The sequence below is a fragment of the Chiloscyllium punctatum genome, chromosome 19 (assembly GCF_047496795.1).
Source record: "Chiloscyllium punctatum isolate Juve2018m chromosome 19, sChiPun1.3, whole genome shotgun sequence".
Classification (NCBI taxonomy): Eukaryota; Metazoa; Chordata; class Chondrichthyes; order Orectolobiformes; family Hemiscylliidae; genus Chiloscyllium; species Chiloscyllium punctatum.
This window is the reverse complement of record NC_092757.1, coordinates 39,215,263-39,236,226: the sequence shown is the minus strand read 5'-3', so window position 1 is coordinate 39,236,226 and position 20,964 is coordinate 39,215,263.

The following is a 20,964-nucleotide window of genomic DNA, read 5'->3' as shown; positions in this document are numbered from 1 at the left end:
ACACACACACACACAGAACATACACAAAGAACACACACACACAGAATACAGATATAGAGAGGGAACACAGAGTGAGAGAGAACAGGCACAGAGAGAGAGAGAACACAGAGAATTAGAACACACAGAGAGAACAAAGAGAGATCACACAGAGAAAGAGAGAACACATAGTGTGAGAGAGAACACACGCACAAACACAGAGAAACACACACACAGAGAGAACATGCACAAAGAACGCACACACACAGAATACAGAGATAGAGAGAGAACACAGTGTGAGAGAGAACAGACACCGAGAGAGAGATTACACACAGAAAGAGAGAACATACACACACAGAGAACACACACACACAGAACGTACACACACAGAGTACCCAAACATACACAAAGAACACACACACACAGAATACAGACATAGAGAGAGAACACAGAGTGAGAGAGAACAGACACAGAAAGAGAGAGAACACAGAGAGAGAGATCACACACAGAAAGAGAGAACATACACACACAGAGAATAGACAATAGACAATAGACAATAGATGCAGGAGTAGGCCATTCTGCCCTTCGAGCCTGCACCGCCATTCAATATGATCATGGCTGATCATTCCTAATTAGTATCCTGTTCCAGCCTTATCTCCATACCTCTTGACTCCACTATCTTTAAGAGCTCTATCCAATTCTTTCTTAAAAGAATCCAGAGACTGGGCCTCCACTGCCCTCTGGGGCAGAGCATTCCACACAGCCACCACTCTCTGTGTGAAGTAGTTTCTCCTCATCTCTGTCCTAAATGGTCTACCCCGTATTTTTAAGTTGTGTCCTCTGGTTCGGCACTCCCCCATCAACGGAAATATGTTCCCTCCTGCCAGAGTGTCCAATCCTTTCATAAGCCTATACGTTTCAATCAGATCCCCTCTCAGTCTTCTAAACTCAAGGGTATACAAGCCCAGTCGCTTCAGTCTTTCCGTGTAAGGCAATCCTGCCATTCCAGGAATTGACCTCGTGAACCTACGCTGCACTCCCTCAATAGCCAGAATGTCTTTCCTCAAATTTGGAGACCAGAACTGTACACAGTACTCCAGGTGTGGTCTCACCAGGGCCCTGTACAGCTGCAGAAGCACCTCTTTGCTTCTATACTCAATCCCTCTTGTTACGAAGGCCAGCATGCTATTAGCCTTCTTCACGACCTGCTGTACCTGCATGCTTGCCTTCATTGACTGGTGTACAAGAACACCCAGATCTCTCTGAACAGCCCCTTTACCTAATTTGATACCATTGAGGTAGTAATCTGCCTTCCTGTTCTTGCCACCAAAGTGGATAACCAGACATTTATCCACATTAAACTGCATCTGCCATGCATCTGCCCACTCACCTAACTTGTCCAGGTCACCCTGTAATCCCCTAACATCCTCATCACATTTCACCCTACCACCTAGCTTTGTGTCATCAGCAAATTTGCTAATGTTATTGCTGATACCATCTTCTATATCATTTACATATATTGTAAAAAGCTGCGGTCCCAGCACGGATCCCTGCGGTACCCCACTGGTCACTGCCTGCCATTTCGAAATGGAGCCGTTAATCACTACCCTTTGTTTCCTATTAGCCAACCAATTCTCTATCCAATCTAGTACTTTGCCCCCAATCCCGTGCGCCCTAATTTTACTCACTAACCTCTTGTGTGGGACTTTATCAAAAGCTTTCTGAAAGTCCAGGTACACTACATCCACTGGATCTCCCTCGTCCATCTTCCGAGTTACATCCTCAAAAAATTCAAGAAGATTAGTCAAGCATGATTTCCCCTTCATAAATCCATGCTGACTCTGTCCTATCCTGTTACTATTATCCAGATGTGCCGTAATTTCATCCTTTATAATAGACTCCAGCATCTTTCCCACCACTGAGGTCAGACTAACTGGTCTATAATTTCCTGCTTTCTCCCGCCCACCCTTCTTAAAAAGTGGCACAACATTAGCCGCCCTCCAATCCTCAGGAACCAACCCCGATTCTATTGAACTCTGGAAAATAATCACCAGCGCATCCACGATTTCCCGAGCCACCTCCTTCAGTACCCTGGGATGCAGGCCATCAGGTCCCGGAGACTTATCAACCTTCAGACCTAACAGTCTCTCCAACACCAAATCCTGGCAAATAGAAATTCCCTTAAGTTCAGGTCCTTCAGCCACTGTTACCTCAGGGAGATTGCTTGTGTCTTCCCCAGTGAACACAGATCTGAAGTACCCATTTAATTCCTCTGCCATTTCTTCGTTCCCAGTAATATATTCCCCTGCTTCTGTCTTCAAGGGCCCAATTTTTGTCCTAACCATTTTTTTGCCTTGGACATACCTAAAAAAGCTTTTACTATCCTCCTTTATATTCTTGGCCAGTTTACCTTCGTACCTCATTTTTTCTCTGCGTATTTCCTTCTTACTAATCCTCTGTTGTTCTTTAAAAGCTTCCCAGTCCTCCGTTTTCCCGCTTATCTTCGCTAAGTTATACTTTTTCTCTTTTAACCTTATATGTTTCTTTACTTCCCTGGTCAGCCACGGCCGCCCATGTCTCCTCCTGGGATCTTTCTTCCTTTTAGGAATGAACTGATCCTGCATCTTCTGCATTATACACAGAAATATCTGCCATTGTTCCTCCACGGTCTTCCCTGTTAAGGTATTAAACCATTGAACTTTGGCCAGTTGCTCCCTCATACCTCCATATTTCCCTTTATTCAACTGAAATATTGTCACTTCAGATTGTACCCACTCCCTCTCAAATTGCAGATTGAAGCTTATTGTATTATGGTCACTACTTCCCAATGGCTCCTTCACTTCGAGGTCACTGACCAATTCTGGTTCGTTACACAATACCAGATCCAGAATCGCCTTATCCCTGGTCGGCTCCAGCACCAGCTGCACTAAAAATCCATCTCTGAGGCACTCCACAAAGTCTCTTTCTTGAGGCCCGATACCATCCTGATTCTCCCAGTCTACCTGCATGTTAAAATCCCCCATAACAACTGTAGTAACATCTTTGCGACAAGCCAATTTCAGCTCCTGATTCAACTTACCTCCAACATCCAGACTACTGTTTGGGGGCCTGTAGATGACTCCCATGAGGGTCTTTTTACCCTTAGTGTTTCGAAGCTCTATCCACACTGACTCTACATCCCCTGACTCTAGGTCCGCCCGCGCAAGGGACTGAATATCCTCCCTTACCAACAAGGCCACCCCACCCCCTCTGCCCGTCAGTCTATCCTTACGATAACACATGTAGCCTTGAATATTCATTTCCCAGGCCCTGTCCCCATGAAGCCACGTCTCAGTTATCCCCACAATATCGTATCTGCCAATTTCCAAAAGAGCCTCAAGCTCATCCACCTTGTGTCTAATGCTTCGTGCATTCATATATAGAATTTTTAATTTGTTACTGCTCTCACCCTTCCCCTCAACCCTTATTTCACTCAACTTTACAGCATGATGCCTTTTCCAGTTTTCTGCCTCCTTGATACAGTTGTCTTTCTTGACTTCTCTTGTTCTAACTACCCCTTCAATTTCCTTTTTAAACATCCAGCTTGTCCCCTCCAGCCCGCTACTTAGTTTAAATGTAGCGGTGTTGCAGCAGAAAACCTGCCTGCCAGAATGCCGATCCCTGTTCTATTAAGGTGCAAGCCATCTCTCTTGTAGAATTTATGGTTACCATAAAATATACCCCAGTGATCCAAGAACTTGAAACGTTGCTTCCTGCACCAGTTCCCCAACCACACGTTCAAGTCCATTATCTCCCGGTTTCTGGCGACACTAGCCCGAGGAACTGGAAGCAAACTGGAGATAACCACCTTGGACGTCCTGCTTTTTAGCCTTCTTCCTAGTTCTGCGAAGTACACACACACAGAACACAAACACACAGAGAAAACACAGAGAGAGATCACACAGAGAAAGAGAGAACACATAGAGGTAGAGAGAACACACGCACACACACAGGGAAAACACACAGAACACTAACACACAGAACATACACACCGAACACAAACACACAGAGAACACAGTGAGAGAGAGAGAACACAGAGCGTGATCACACAGAGAAAGAGAGAACACATAGAGGGAGAAAGAACACACGCACACACACAGTGAACACACACAGAGCACACAGACAGAGAAACACACACACACAGAACACGCACACATAGAACACACAAACAGAGAACACACAGAGAGAGAACACACACCCACGAGAACACACACAGAGAACACACACAGAATACAGAGATAGAGAGAGAACACAGAGTGAGAGAGAACAGACACACATAGAGAGTACACCGAGAGAGAGAACACAGAGAGAGAGAGAGAACAGAGAGAGAGATCACAAAGAGAAAGAGAGAACACATAGTGTGAGAGAGAACACACGCACACACACGGAGAACACACACACCGAGCACACACACAGAGAAACACACACACAGATAGCACACAGACAGATAACACAAAAACACAGAATACAGAGATAGAGTGAGAACACAGAGTGAGAAAGAACAGACACACATAGAGAGAACACAGAGAGTGAGAACACAGAGAGACAGAGAGAGAACAGTGAGAGAGATCACAGAGAGAAAGAGAGAACTCATAGTGTGAGAGAGAACACACGCACACACACGGAGAACACACACACAGAGAAACCACACAGAGAAACACACACAGAGACCACACACATAGAATACAGACATAGAGAGAGAACACTGAGTGAGAGAGAACACACACAGAGAGAGAACACAGAGAGAGAATACAGAGAGACAGAGAACACAGAGAGCGAGAGATCGCAGAGAGAGCGAGAACACACAGAGAGAGGGAGGACAAACAGAGAGAGAGAACACAGAGAGAGAAAGAACACACAAAGAGAGAGAGAACAGAGATAGAGAGAACACAGAGAGAGAGAAAACACAGTTAGAGAGAACACAGGCAGAGAACATAGAGAAACAGAACACAGAGAGAGAGAGCGCAGAGAGAGAGAACACAGAGAGAGAACACACACAGGGGGAGAACACAGAGAGAGAACGGAGACAGAGAACATAGAGAGACAGAACACAGAGAGAGAACACAGAGAGAGAGAACTCAGAGAGAGAACACACTAACAGAGAACACAGAGAGAGAGCGAAAACACAAGCGCACACACAGAGAACACACAGAGCAAGAAGAAAACAGAGAGAGAGATCACACACAGAGAGAGAGATCATACACAGAAAGAGAGAACATGCACACAAACAGAGAACACACACACAGAACACACACACAAGAGAACACACAGTAAGAAAACACTAAAACACAGAATACAGATATAGAGTGAGAACACAGAGTGAGAGAGAACAGACACACATAGAGAGAACACAGAGAGAGAGAACACACAGAGAGAACAGAGAGAGATCACACAGAGAAAGAGAGAACACATAGTGTGAGAGAGAACACACGCACACACGGAGAACACACACACAGAGAAACACACACACACAGAGAACATACACAAAGAACACACACACAGAATACAGAGATAGAGAGAGAACACTGCGTGAGAGAGAACAGACACACATAGAGAGAACACAGAGAGAGAGAGAACACAGAGAGAGAGAGAACAGAGAGAGAGATCACACACAGAAAGAGAGAACATACACACACAGAGAACACACACACACTGAACGCACACACACAGAGTACCCAAGCATACACAGAGAACACACACACACAGAGAACAGAGAGAGAGAGAGAGAACACAGAGAAAGATCACACAGAGAAAGAGAGAACACATAGAGGGAGAGAGAACACACAGAGGGAGTACACAGAGAGAGAGAGAGAACACACACACAAGAACACACAGAGAGAACACACACACAGAACAGAAACACACAGAGAGAGATCACACAGAGAGAGAGAGAACACATAGAGGTAGAGAGAACACACGCACACACACAGGAAACACACACAGAACACAAACACACAGAATACAAACACGCAGAGAACACACAGAGAGAGATAACAGAGATAGATCACACAGAGAAAGAGAGAACACATAGAGTGAGAGAGAACACACGCACACACACGGAGAACACACACACAGAGAAACACACGCACAGAAAACACGCACGCAGAGAACACACAAACAGAGAACACACACACACAACACACACAAAAGAGAACACACACAGAGAGCACACACACACAGAATACAGAGATAGAGAGAGAACACAGAGTGAGAGAGAACAGACACACATAGAGAGAACACTGAGAGAGAGAGAACACAGAGAGAGAAAGAACACACACACAGAGAGAACAGAGATGGAGAGAGAACGAGAACAGAGAGAGGGAAAACACAGAGAGAGAGAGAGCAACAGATAGAGGGAACACAGAGAACGCAGACAGAGAACATAGAGAAACAGAACGCAGAGAGAGAGAACGCAGAGAGAGAGAACACAGACAGCGAACACACACAGAGGGAGAACACAGAGAGAGAACACAGACACACAGAGAAAATACACAAAGAACGCACACACACAGAATACAGAGATAGAGAGAGAACACAGAGTGAGAGAGAACAGACTCAGAGAGAGAGAACACAGAGAGAGAGAACACACAGATAGAGAGAACACAGAGAGAGAACACACACACAGACAACACAGAGAGAGAACGCAGAGAACATAGAGAGACAGAACACACAGAGAGAGAACACAGAGAGAGAGAACAAAGAGAGAGAACACACACACAGATAACACCGAGAGCGAGAGCGAAAACACACGCGCACACACAGAGAACACACAGTGCGAGAAGAGAACAGAACACACACAGAACACACACAGAGAACACACACACAGAACACAAACATTCTATGTTCTGTATACAGATGACAGAAAACACAAACAGAGAACACACGCACATACAGAACACACACATAAGAGAACACACACACAGGGAACACACAGAGCGAGAAGAACACAGAGAGAGTTCACAGAGAGAGAGAGAGATCATACACAGAAAGAGAGAACATGCACACAAACAGAGAACACACACACAGAACACACACACAAAGAACACACAGACAGAAAACACAAAAACACAGAATACAGAGATAGAGTGAGAACAAAGAGTGAGAGAGAACAGACACACATAGAGAGAACACATAGAGAGAGAACACACAGAGAAAAACAGAGAGAGAGATCACACAGAGAAAGAGAGAACACATAGTGTGAGAGAGAACACACGCACACACACGGAGAACACACACACAGAGCACACACACAGAGAAACACACACACACACAGAGCACACACACAGAGAAACACACACACACACAGAACATACACAAAGAACACACACACACAGAATACAGATATAGAGAGGGAACACAGAGTGAGAGAGAACAGGCACAGAGAGAGAGAGAACACAGAGAGAGAGAACACACAGAGAGAACAGAGAGAGAGATCACACAGAGGAAGAGAGAACACATAGTGTGAGAGAGAACACACGCACAAACACAGAGAAACACACACACACAGAGAGAACATGCACAAAGAACGCACACACACAGAATACAGAGATAGAGAGAGAACACAGTGTGAGAGAGAACAGACACAGAGAGAGAGAACACACACAGAGAGAGAGAGAGAACAGAGAGAGAGAGATTACACACAGAAAGAGAGAACATACACACACAGAGAACACACACACACAGAACGTACACACACAGAGTACCCAAACATACACAAAGAACACACACACACAGAATACAGACATAGAGAGAGAACACAGAGTGAGAGAGAACAGACACAGAAAGAGAGAGAACACAGAGAGAGAGATCACACACAGAAAGAAAGAACATACACACACAGAGAACACACACACAGAACACAAACACACAGAGAAAACACAGAGAGAGATCACACAGAGAAAGAGAGAACACATAGAGGTAGAGAGAACACACGCACACACACAGGGAAAACACACAGAACACTAACACACAGAACATACACACCGAACACAAACACACAGAGAACACAGAGAGAGAGAGAGAACACAGAGCGTGATCACACAGAGAAAGAGAGAACACATAGAGGGAGAAAGAACACACGCACACACACAGTGAACGCACACAGACAGAGAAACACACACACACAGAACACGCACACATAGAACACACAAACAGAGAACACACAGAAAGAACACACACCCACGAGAACACACACAGAGAACACACACACACAGAATAGAGAGATAGAGAACACAGAGTGAGAGAGAACAGACACACATAGAGAGAACACTGAGAGAGAGAGAACACAGAGAGAGAGAACGGAGAGAGAGAGTGAGAACAAACAGAGACAGACAACACAGAGAGAGAAAGAACACACACACAGATAGAACAGAGATGGAGAGAGAACGAGAACAGAGAGAGGGAAAACACAGAGAGAGAGAGCAACAGATAGAGGGAACACAGAGAACGCAGACAGAGAACATAGAGAAACAGAACGCAGAGATAGAGAACGCAGAGAGAGAGAACACAGAGAGAGAACACACACAGAGGGAGAACACAGAGAGAGAACACAGACACACAGAGAAAATACACAAAGAACGCACACACACAGAATACAGAGATAGAGAGAGAACACAGAGTGAGAGAGAACAGACACACATAGAGAGTACACCGAGAGAGAGAACACAGAGAGAGAGAGAGAACAGAGAGAGAGATCACAAAGAGAAAGACAGAACACATAGTGTGAGAGAGAACACACGCACACACACGGAGAACACACACACCGAGCACACACACAGAGAAACACACACACAGATAGCACACAGACAGATAACACAAAAACACAGAATACAGAGATAGAGTGAGAACACAGAGTGAGAAAGAACAGACACACATAGAGAGAACACAGAGAGTGAGAACACAGAGAGACAGAGAGAGAACAGTGAGAGAGATCACAGAGAGAAAGAGAGAACTCATAGTGTGAGAGAGAACACACGCACACACACGGAGAACACACACACAGAGAAACCACACAGAGAAACACACACAGAGACCACACACATAGAATACAGACATAGAGAGAGAACACTGAGTGAGAGAGAACAGACACAGAGAGAGAGAGAACGCACAGAGAGAGAGACAACACACACACACAGAACACACAGAGAGAACACACACAGAGAGAGAACAGAGAGAGAGAATACAGAGAGACAGAGAACACAGAGAGCGAGAGATCGCAGAGAGAGCGAGAACACACAGAGAGAGGGAGGACAAACAGAGAGAGAGAACACAGAGAGAGAAAGAACACACAAAGAGAGAGAGAACAGAGATAGAGAGAACACAGAGAGAGAGAAAACACAGTTAGAGAGAACACAGGCAGAGAACATAGAGAAACAGAACACAGAGAGAGAGAGCGCAGAGAGAGAGAACACAGAGAGAGAACACACACAGGGGGAGAACACAGAGAGAGAACGGAGACAGAGAACATAGAGAGACAGAACACAGAGAGAGAACACAGAGAGAGAGAACTCAGAGAGAGAACACACTAACAGAGAACACAGAGAGAGAGCGAAAACACAAGCGCACACACAGAGAACACACAGAGCAAGAAGAAAACAGAGAGAGAGATCACACACAGAGAGAGAGATCATACACAGAAAGAGAGAACATGCACACAAACAGAGAACACACACACAGAACACACACACAAGAGAACACACAGTAAGAAAACACTAAAACACAGAATACAGATATAGAGTGAGAACACAGAGTGAGAGAGAACAGACACACATAGAGAGAACACAGAGAGAGAGAACACACAGAGAGAACAGAGAGAGATCACACAGAGAAAGAGAGAACACATAGTGTGAGAGAGAACACACGCACACACGGAGAACACACACACAGAGAAACACACACACACAGAGAACATACACAAAGAACACACACACAGAATACAGAGATAGAGAGAGAACACTGCGTGAGAGAGAACAGACACACATAGAGAGAACACAGAGAGAGAGAGAACACAGAGAGAGAGAGAACAGAGAGAGAGATCACACACAGAAAGAGAGAACATACACACACAGAGAACACACACACACTGAACGCACACACACAGAGTACCCAAGCATACACAGAGAACACACACACACAGAGAACAGAGAGAGAGAGAGAGAACACAGAGAAAGATCACACAGAGAAAGAGAGAACACATAGAGGGAGAGAGAACACACAGAGGGAGTACACAGAGAGAGAGAGAGAACACACACACAAGAACACACAGAGAGAACACACACACAGAACAGAAACACACAGAGAGAGATCACACAGAGAGAGAGAGAACACATAGAGGTAGAGAGAACACACGCACACACACAGGAAACACACACAGAACACAAACACACAGAATACAAACACGCAGAGAACACACAGAGAGAGATAACAGAGATAGATCACACAGAGAAAGAGAGAACACATAGAGTGAGAGAGAACACACGCAAACACACGGAGAACACACACACAGAGATACACACGCACAGAAAACACGCACGCAGAGAACACACAAACAGAGAACACACACACACAACACACACAAAAGAGAACACACACAGAGAGCACACACACACAGAATACAGAGAAAGAGAGAGAACACAGAGTGAGAGAGAACAGACACACATAGAGAGAACACTGAGAGAGAGAGAACACAGAGAGAGAAAGAACACACACACAGAGAGAACAGAGATGGAGAGAGAACGAGAACAGAGAGAGGGAAAACACAGAGAGAGAGAGAGCAACAGATAGAGGGAACACAGAGAACGCAGACAGAGAACATAGAGAAACAGAACGCAGAGAGAGAGAACGCAGAGAGAGAGAACACAGACAGCGAACACACACAGAGGGAGAACACAGAGAGAGAACACAGACACACAGAGAAAATACACAAAGAACGCACACACACAGAATACAGAGATAGAGAGAGAACACAGAGTGAGAGAGAACAGACTCAGAGAGAGAGAACACAGAGAGAGAGAACACACAGATAGAGAGAACACAGAGAGAGAACACACACACAGACAACACAGAGAGAGAACGCAGAGAACATAGAGAGACAGAACACACAGAGAGAGAACACAGAGAGAGAGAACAAAGAGAGAGAACACACACACAGATAACACCGAGAGCGAGAGCGAAAACACACGCGCACACACAGAGAACACACAGTGCGAGAAGAGAACAGAACACACACAGAACACACACAGAGAACACACACACAGAACACAAACATTCTATGTTCTGTATACAGATGACAGAAAACACAAACAGAGAACACACGCACATACAGAACACACACATAAGAGAACACACACACAGGGAACACACAGAGCGAGAAGAACACAGAGAGAGTTCACAGAGAGAGAGAGAGATCATACACAGAAAGAGAGAACATGCACACAAACAGAGAACACACACACAGAACACACACACAAAGAACACACAGACAGAAAACACAAAAACACAGAATACAGAGATAGAGTGAGAACAAAGAGTGAGAGAGAACAGACACACATAGAGAGAACACATAGAGAGAGAACACACAGAGAAAAACAGAGAGAGAGATCACACAGAGAAAGAGAGAACACATAGTGTGAGAGAGAACACACGCACACACACGGAGAACACACACACAGAGCACACACACAGAGAAACACACACACACACAGAGCACACACACAGAGAAACACACACACACACAGAACATACACAAAGAACACACACACACAGAATACAGATATAGAGAGGGAACACAGAGTGAGAGAGAACAGGCACAGAGAGAGAGAGAACACAGAGAGAGAGAACACACAGAGAGAACAGAGAGAGAGATCACACAGAGAAAGAGAGAACACATAGTGTGAGAGAGAACACACGCACAAACACAGAGAAACACACACACACAGAGAGAACATGCACAAAGAACGCACACACACAGAATACAGAGATAGAGAGAGAACACAGTGTGAGAGAGAACAGACACAGAGAGAGAGAACACACACAGAGAGAGAGAGAGAACAGAGAGAGAGAGATTACACACAGAAAGAGAGAACATACACACACAGAGAACACACACACACAGAACGTACACACACAGAGTACCCAAACATACACAAAGAACACACACACACAGAATACAGACATAGAGAGAGAACACAGAGTGAGAGAGAACAGACACAGAAAGAGAGAGAACACAGAGAGAGAGATCACACACAGAAAGAAAGAACATACACACACAGAGAACACACACACAGAACACAAACACACAGAGAAAACACAGAGAGAGATCACACAGAGAAAGAGAGAACACATAGAGGTAGAGAGAACACACGCACACACACAGGGAAAACACACAGAACACTAACACACAGAACATACACACCGAACACAAACACACAGAGAACACAGAGAGAGAGAGAGAACACAGAGCGTGATCACACAGAGAAAGAGAGAACACATAGAGGGAGAAAGAACACACGCACACACACAGTGAACACACACAGAGCACACAGACAGAGAAACACACACACACAGAACACGCACACATAGAACACACAAACAGAGAACACACAGAAAGAACACACACCCACGAGAACACACACAGAATACAGAGATAGAGAGAGAACACAGAGTGAGAGAGAACAGACACACATAGAGAGTACACCGAGAGAGAGAGAGAACAGAGAGAGAGATCACAAAGAGAAAGAGAGAACACATAGTGTGAGAGAGAACACACGCACACACACGGAGAACACACACACCGAGCACACACACAGAGAAACACACACACAGATAGCACACAGACAGATACCACAAAAACACAGAATACAGAGATAGAGTGAGAACACAGAGTGAGAAAGAACAGACACACATAGAGAGAACACAGAGAGTGAGAACACAGAGAGACAGAGAGAGAACAGTGAGAGAGATCACAGAGAGAAAGAGAGAACTCATAGTGTGAGAGAGAACACACGCACACACACGGAGAACACACACACAGAGAAACCACACAGAGAAACACACACACAGAGACCACACACATAGAATTCAGACATAGAGAGAGAACACTGAGTGAGAGAGAACAGACACAGAGAGAGAGAGAACACACACACACACAGAGAGAGAACACAGAGAGAGAGATCACACACAGAAAGAGAGAACATACACACACATAGAACACACAAACAGAGAACACACAGAAAGAACACACACCCACGAGAACACACACAGAGAACACACACAGAATACAGAGATAGAGAGAGAACACAGAGTGAGAGAGAACAGACACAGAGAGAGAGAGAACGCACAGAGAGAGAGACGACACACACACACAGAACACACAGAGAGAACACACACAGAGAGAGAACACAGAGAGAGAATACAGAGAGACAGAGAACACAGAGAGCGAGAGATCGCAGAGAGAGCGAGAACACACAGAGAGAGGGAGGACAAACAGAGAGAGAGAACACAGAGAGAGAAAGAACACACAAAGAGAGAGAGAACAGAGATAGAGAGAACACAGAGAGAGAGAAAACACAGTTAGAGAGAACACAGGCAGAGAACATAGAGAAACAGAACACAGAGAGAGAGAGCGCAGAGAGAGAGAACACAGAGAGAGAACACACACAGAGGGAGAACACAGAGAGAGAACGGAGACAGAGAACATAGAGAGACAGAACACTAACAGAGAACACAGAGAGAGAGCGAAAACACAAGCGCACACACAGAGAACACACAGAGCAAGAAGAAAACAGAGAGAGAGATCACACAGAGAGAGAGAGATCATACACAGAAAGAGAGAACATGCACACAAACAGAGAACACACACACAGAACACACACACAAGAGAACACACAGTAAGAAAACACTAAAACACAGAATACAGATATAGAGTGAGAACACAGAGTGAGAGAGATCAGACACACATAGAGAGAACACAGAGAGAGAGAACACACAGAGAGAACAGAGAGAGATCACACAGAGAAAGAGAGAACACATAGTGTGAGAGAGAACACACGCACACACGGAGAACACACACACAGAGAAACACACACACACACAGAGAACATACACAAAGAACACACACACAGAATACAGAGATAGAGAGAGAACACTGCGTGAGAGAGAACAGACACACATAGAGAGAACACACAGAGAGAGAGAACACAGAGAGAGAGAGAACAGAGAGAGAGAACACACACAGAAAGAGAGAACATACACACACAGAGAACACACACACACTGAACGCACACACACAGAGTACCCAAGCATACACAGAGAACACACACACACAGAGAACACAGAGAGAGAGAGAGAACACAGAGAAAGATCACACAGAGAAAGAGAGAACACATAGAGGGAGAGAGAACACACAGAGGGAGTACACACAGAGAGAGAGAGAACACACACACAAGAACACACAGAGAGAACACACACACAGAACAGAAACACACAGAGAGAGATCACACAGAGAAAGAGAGAACACATAGAGGTAGAGAGAACACACGCACACACACAGGGAACACACACAGAACACAAACACACAGAATACAAACACGCAGAGAACACACAGAGAGAGATAACAGAGATAGATCACACAGAGAAAGAGAGAACACATAGAGTGAGAGAGAACACACGCACACACACGGAGAACACACACACAGAGAAACACACGCACAGAAAACACGCACGCAGAGAACACACAAACAGAGAACACACACACACAACACACACAAAAGAGAACACACACAGAGAGCACACACACACAGAATACAGAGATAGAGAGAGAACACAGAGTGAGAGAGAACAGACACACATAGAGAGAACACTGAGAGAGAGAGAACACAGAGAGAGAGAACAGAGAGAGAGAGTGAGAACAAACAGAGACAGACAACACAGAGAGAGAAAGAACACACACACAGAGAGAACAGAGATGGAGAGAGAACGAGAACAGAGAGAGGGAAAACACAGAGAGAGAGAGCAACAGATAGAGGGAACACAGAGAACGCAGACAGAGAACATAGAGAAACAGAACGCAGAGAGAGAGAACGCAGAGAGAGAGAACACAGAGAGAGAACACACACAGAGGGAGAACACAGAGAGAGAACACAGACACACAGAGAAAATACACAAAGAACGCACACACACAGAATACAGAGATAGAGAGAGAACACAGAGTGAGAGAGAACAGACACAGAGAGAGAGAACAGAGAGAGAGAGAGAGAACACAGAGAGAGAGATCACACACAGAAAGAGAGAACATGCACACAGAACACAAACACACAGAGAAAACACAGAGAGAAATCACACAGAGAAAGAGAGAACACATAGAGGTAGAGAGAACACACGCACACACACAGGGAAAACACACAGAACACTAACACACAGAACATACACACCGAACACAAACACACAGAGAACACAGAGAGAGAGAGAGAACACAGAGCGTGATCACACAGAGAAAGAGAGAACACATAGAGGGAGAAAGAACACACGCACACACACAGTGAACACACACAGAGCACACAGACAGAGAAACACACACACATAGAACACGCACACATAGAACACACAAACAGAGAACACACAGAAAGAACACACACCCACGAGAACACACACAGAGAACACACACAGAATACAGAGATCGAGAGAGAACACAGAGTGAGAGAGAACACACACAGAGAGAGAGAGAACGCACAGAGAGAGAGACAACACACACACACAGAACACACAGAGAGAACACACACAGAGAGAGAACACAGAGAGAGAATACAGAGAGACAGAGAACACAGAGAGCGAGAGATCGCAGAGAGAGCGAGAACACACAGAGAGAGGGAGGACAAACAGAGAGAGGGAGAACACAGAGAGAGAAAGAACACACAAAGAGAGAGAGAACAGAGATAGAGAGAACACAGAGAGAGAGAACACACAGATAGAGAGAACACAGACAGAGAACACAGACAGAGAACATGCAGAGACAAAACACAGAGAGAAAGAACACAGAGAGAGAGAACACAGAGAGAGAACACACACACAGACAACACAGAGAGAGAACGCAGAGAACATAGAGAGACAGAACACACAGAGAGAGAACACAGAGAGAGAGAACAAAGAGAGAGAACACACACACAGAGAACACCGAGAGCGAGAGCGAAAACACACGCGCACACACAGAGAACACACAGTGCGAGAAGAGAACAGAACACACACAGAACACACACAGAGAACACACACACAGAACACAAACATTCTATGTTCTGTATACAGATGACAGAAAACACAAACAGAGAACACACGCACATACAGAACACACACATAAGAGAACACACACACAGGGAACACACAGAGCGAGAAGAACACAGAGAGAGTTCACAGAGAGAGAGAGAGATCATACACAGAAAGAGAGAACATGCACACAAACAGAGAACACACACACAGAACACACACACAAAGAACACACAGACAGAAAACACAAAAACACAGAATACAGAGATAGAGTGAGAACAAAGAGTGAGAGAGAACAGACACCCATAGAGAGAACACATAGAGAGAGAACACACAGAGAAAAACAGAGAGAGAGATCACACAGAGAAAGAGAGAACACATAGTGTGAGAGAGAACACACGCACACACACGGAGAACACACACACAGAGCACACACACAGAGAAACACACACACACAGAACATACACAAAGAACACACACACACAGAATACAGATATAGAGAGGGAACACAGAGTGAGAGAGAACAGGCACAGAGAGAGAGAGAACACAGAGAGAGAGAACACACAGAGAGAACAGAGAGAGATCACACAGAGAAAGAGAGAACACATAGTGTGAGAGAGAACACACGCACAAACACAGAGAAACACACACACACAGAGAGAACATGCACAAAGAACGCACACACACAGAATACAGAGATAGAGAGAAAACACAGTGTGAGAGAGAACAGACACAGAGAGAGAGATTACACACAGAAAGAGAGAACATACACACACAGAGAACACACACACACAGAACGTACACACACAGAGTACCCAAACATACACAAAGAACACACACACACAGAATACAGACATAGAGAGAGAACACAGAGTGAGAGAGAACAGACACAGAAAGAGAGAGAACACAGAGAGAGAGATCACACACAGAAAGAGAGAACATACACACACAGAGAACACACACACAGAACACAAACACACAGAGAAAACACAGAGAGAGATCACACAGAGAAAGAGAGAACACATAGAGGTAGAGAGAACACACGCACACACACAGGGAAAACACACAGAACACTAACACACAGAACATACACACCGAACACAAACACACAGAGAACACAGAGAGAGAGAGAGAACACAGAGCGTGATCACACAGAGAAAGAGAGAACACATAGAGGGAGAAAGAACACACGCACACACAGTGAACACACACAGAGCACACAGACAGAGAAACACACACACACAGAACACGCACACATAGAACACACAAACAGAGAACACACAGAAAGAACACACACCCACGAGAACACACACAGAGAACACACACACACAGAATTGAGAGATAGAGAACACAGAGTGAGAGAGAACAGACACACATAGAGAGAACACTGAGAGAGAGAGAACACAGAGAGAGAGAACGGAGAGAGAGAGTGAGAACAAACAGAGACAGACAACACAGAGAGAGAAAGAACACACACACAGAGAGAACAGAGATGGAGAGAGAACGAGAACAGAGAGAGGGAAAACACAGAGAGAGAGAGCAACAGATAGAGGGAACACAGAGAACGCAGACAGAGAACATAGAGAAACAGAACGCAGAGAGAGAGAACGCAGAGAGAGAGAACACAGAGAGAGAACACACACAGAGGGAGAACACAGAGAGAGAACACAGACACACAGAGAAAATACACAAAGAACGCACACACACAGAATACAGAGATAGAGAGAGAACACAGAGTGAGAGAGAACAGACTCAGAGAGAGAGAACACAGAGAGAGAGAACACACAGATAGAGAGAACACAGAGAGAGAACACACACACAGACAACACAGAGAGAGAACGCAGAGAACATAGAGAGACAGAACACACAGAGAGAGAACACAGAGAGAGAGAACAAAGAGAGAGAACACACACACAGATAACACCGAGAGCGAGAGCGAAAACACACGCGCACACACAGAGAACACACAGTGCGAGAAGAGAACAGAACACACACAAAACACACACAGAGAACACACACACAGAACACAAACATTCTATGTTCTGTATACAGATGACAGAAAACACAAACAGAGAACACACGCACATACAGAACACACACATAAGAGAACACACACACAGGGAACACACAGAGCGAGAAGAACACAGAGAGAGTTCACAGAGAGAGAGAGAGATCATACACAGAAAGAGAGAACATGCACACAGAGAACACACACACAGAACACACACACAAAGAACACACAGACAGAAAACACAAAAACACAGAATACAGAGATAGAGTGAGAACAAAGAGTGAGAGAGAACAGACACACATAGAGAGAACACATAGAGAGAGAACACACAGAGAAAAACAGAGAGAGAGATCACACAGAGAAAGAGAGAACACATAGTGTGAGAGAGAACACACGCACACACACGGAGAACACACACACAGAGCACACACACAGAGAAACACACACACACACAGAACATACACAAAGAACACACACACACAGAATACAGATATAGAGAGGGAACACAGAGTGAGAGAGAACAGACACAGAGAGAGAGAGAACACAGAGAGAGAGATGACACACAGAAAGAGAGAACATACACACACCGAGAACACACACAGAACACAAACACACAGAGAACACACAGAGAGAAAACACAAAAACACAGAATACAGAGATAGAGTGAGAACAAAGAGAGAGAGAACAGACACACATAGAGAGAACACATAGAGAGAGAACACACAGAGAAAAACAGAGAGAGAGATCACACAGAGAAAGAGAGAACACATAGTGTGAGAGAGAACACACGCACACACACGGAGAACACACACACAGAGCACACACACAGAGAAACACACACACACAGAACATACACAAAGAACACACACACACAGAATACAGATATAGAGAGGGAACACAGAGTGAGAGAGAACAGGCACAGAGAGAGAGAGAACACAGAGAGAGAGAACACACAGAGAGAACAGAGAGAGAGATCACACAGAGAAAGAGAGAACACATAGTGTGAGAGAGAACACACGCACAAACACAGAGAAACACACACACACAGAGAGAACATGCACAAAGAACGCACACACACAGAATACAGAGATAGAGAGAGAACACAGTGTGAGAGAGAACAGACACAGAGAGAGAGAACACACACAGAGAGAGAGAGAGAACAGAGAGAGAGAGATTACACACAGAAAGAGAGAACATACACACACAGAGAACACACACACACAGAACGTACACACAGAGTACCCAAACATACACAAAGAACACACACACACAGAATACAGACATAGAGAGAGAACACAGAGTGAGAGAGAACAGACACAGAAAGAGAGAGAACACAGAGAGAGAGATCACACACAGAAAGAAAGAACATACACACAGAGAGAACACACACACAGAACACAAACACACAGAGAAAACACAGAGAGAGATCACACAGAGAAAGAGAGAACACATAGAGGTAGAGAGAACACACGCACACACACAGGGAAAACACACAGAACACTAACACACAGAACATACACACCGAACACAAACACACAGAGAACACAGAGAGAGAGAGAGAACACAGAGCGTGATCACACAGAGAAAGAGAGAACACATAGAGGGAGAAAGAACACACGCACACACACAGTGAACACACACAGAGCACACAGACAGAGAAACACACACACACAGAACACGCACACATAGAACACACAAACAGAGAACACACAGAAAGAACACACACCCACGAGAACACACACAGAGAACACACACACACAGAATACAGAGATAGAGAACACAGAGTGAGAGAGAACAGACACACATAGAGAGAGCACTGAGAGAGAGAGAACACAGAGAGAGAGAACGGAGAGAGAGAGTGAGAACAAACAGAGACAGACAACACAGAGAGAGAAAGAACACACACACAGAGAGAACAGAGATGGAGAGAGAACGAGAACAGAGAGAGGGAAAACACAGAGAGAGAGAGCAACAGATAGAGGGAACACAGAGAACGCAGACAGAGAACATAGAGAAACAGAACGCAGAGAGAGAGAACGCAGAGAGAGAGAACACAGAGAGAGAACACACACAGAGGGAGAACACAGAGAGCGAACACAGACACACAGAGAAAATACACAAAGAACGCACACACACAGAATACAGAGATAGAGAGAGAACACAGAGTGAGAGAGAACAGACTCAGAGAGAGAGAACACAGAGAGAGAGAACACACAGATAGAGAGAACACAGAGAGAGAACACACACACAGACAACACAGAGAGAGAACGCAGAGAACATAGAGAGACAGAACACACAGAGAGAGAACACAGAGAGAGAGAACAAAGAGAGAGAACACACACACAGATAACACCGAGAGCGAGAGCGAAAACACACGCGCACACACAGAGAACACACAGTGCGAGAAGAGAACAGAACACACACAGAACACACACAGAGAACACACACACAGAACACAAACATTCTATGTTCTGTATACAGATGACAGAAAACACAAACAGAGAACACACGCACATACAGAACACACACATAAGAGAACACACACACAGGGAACACACAGAGCGAGAAGAACACAGAGAGAGTTCACAGAGAGAGAGAGAGATCATACACAGAAAGAGAGAACATGCACACAAACAGAGAACACACACACAGAACACACACACAAAGAACACACAGACAGAAAA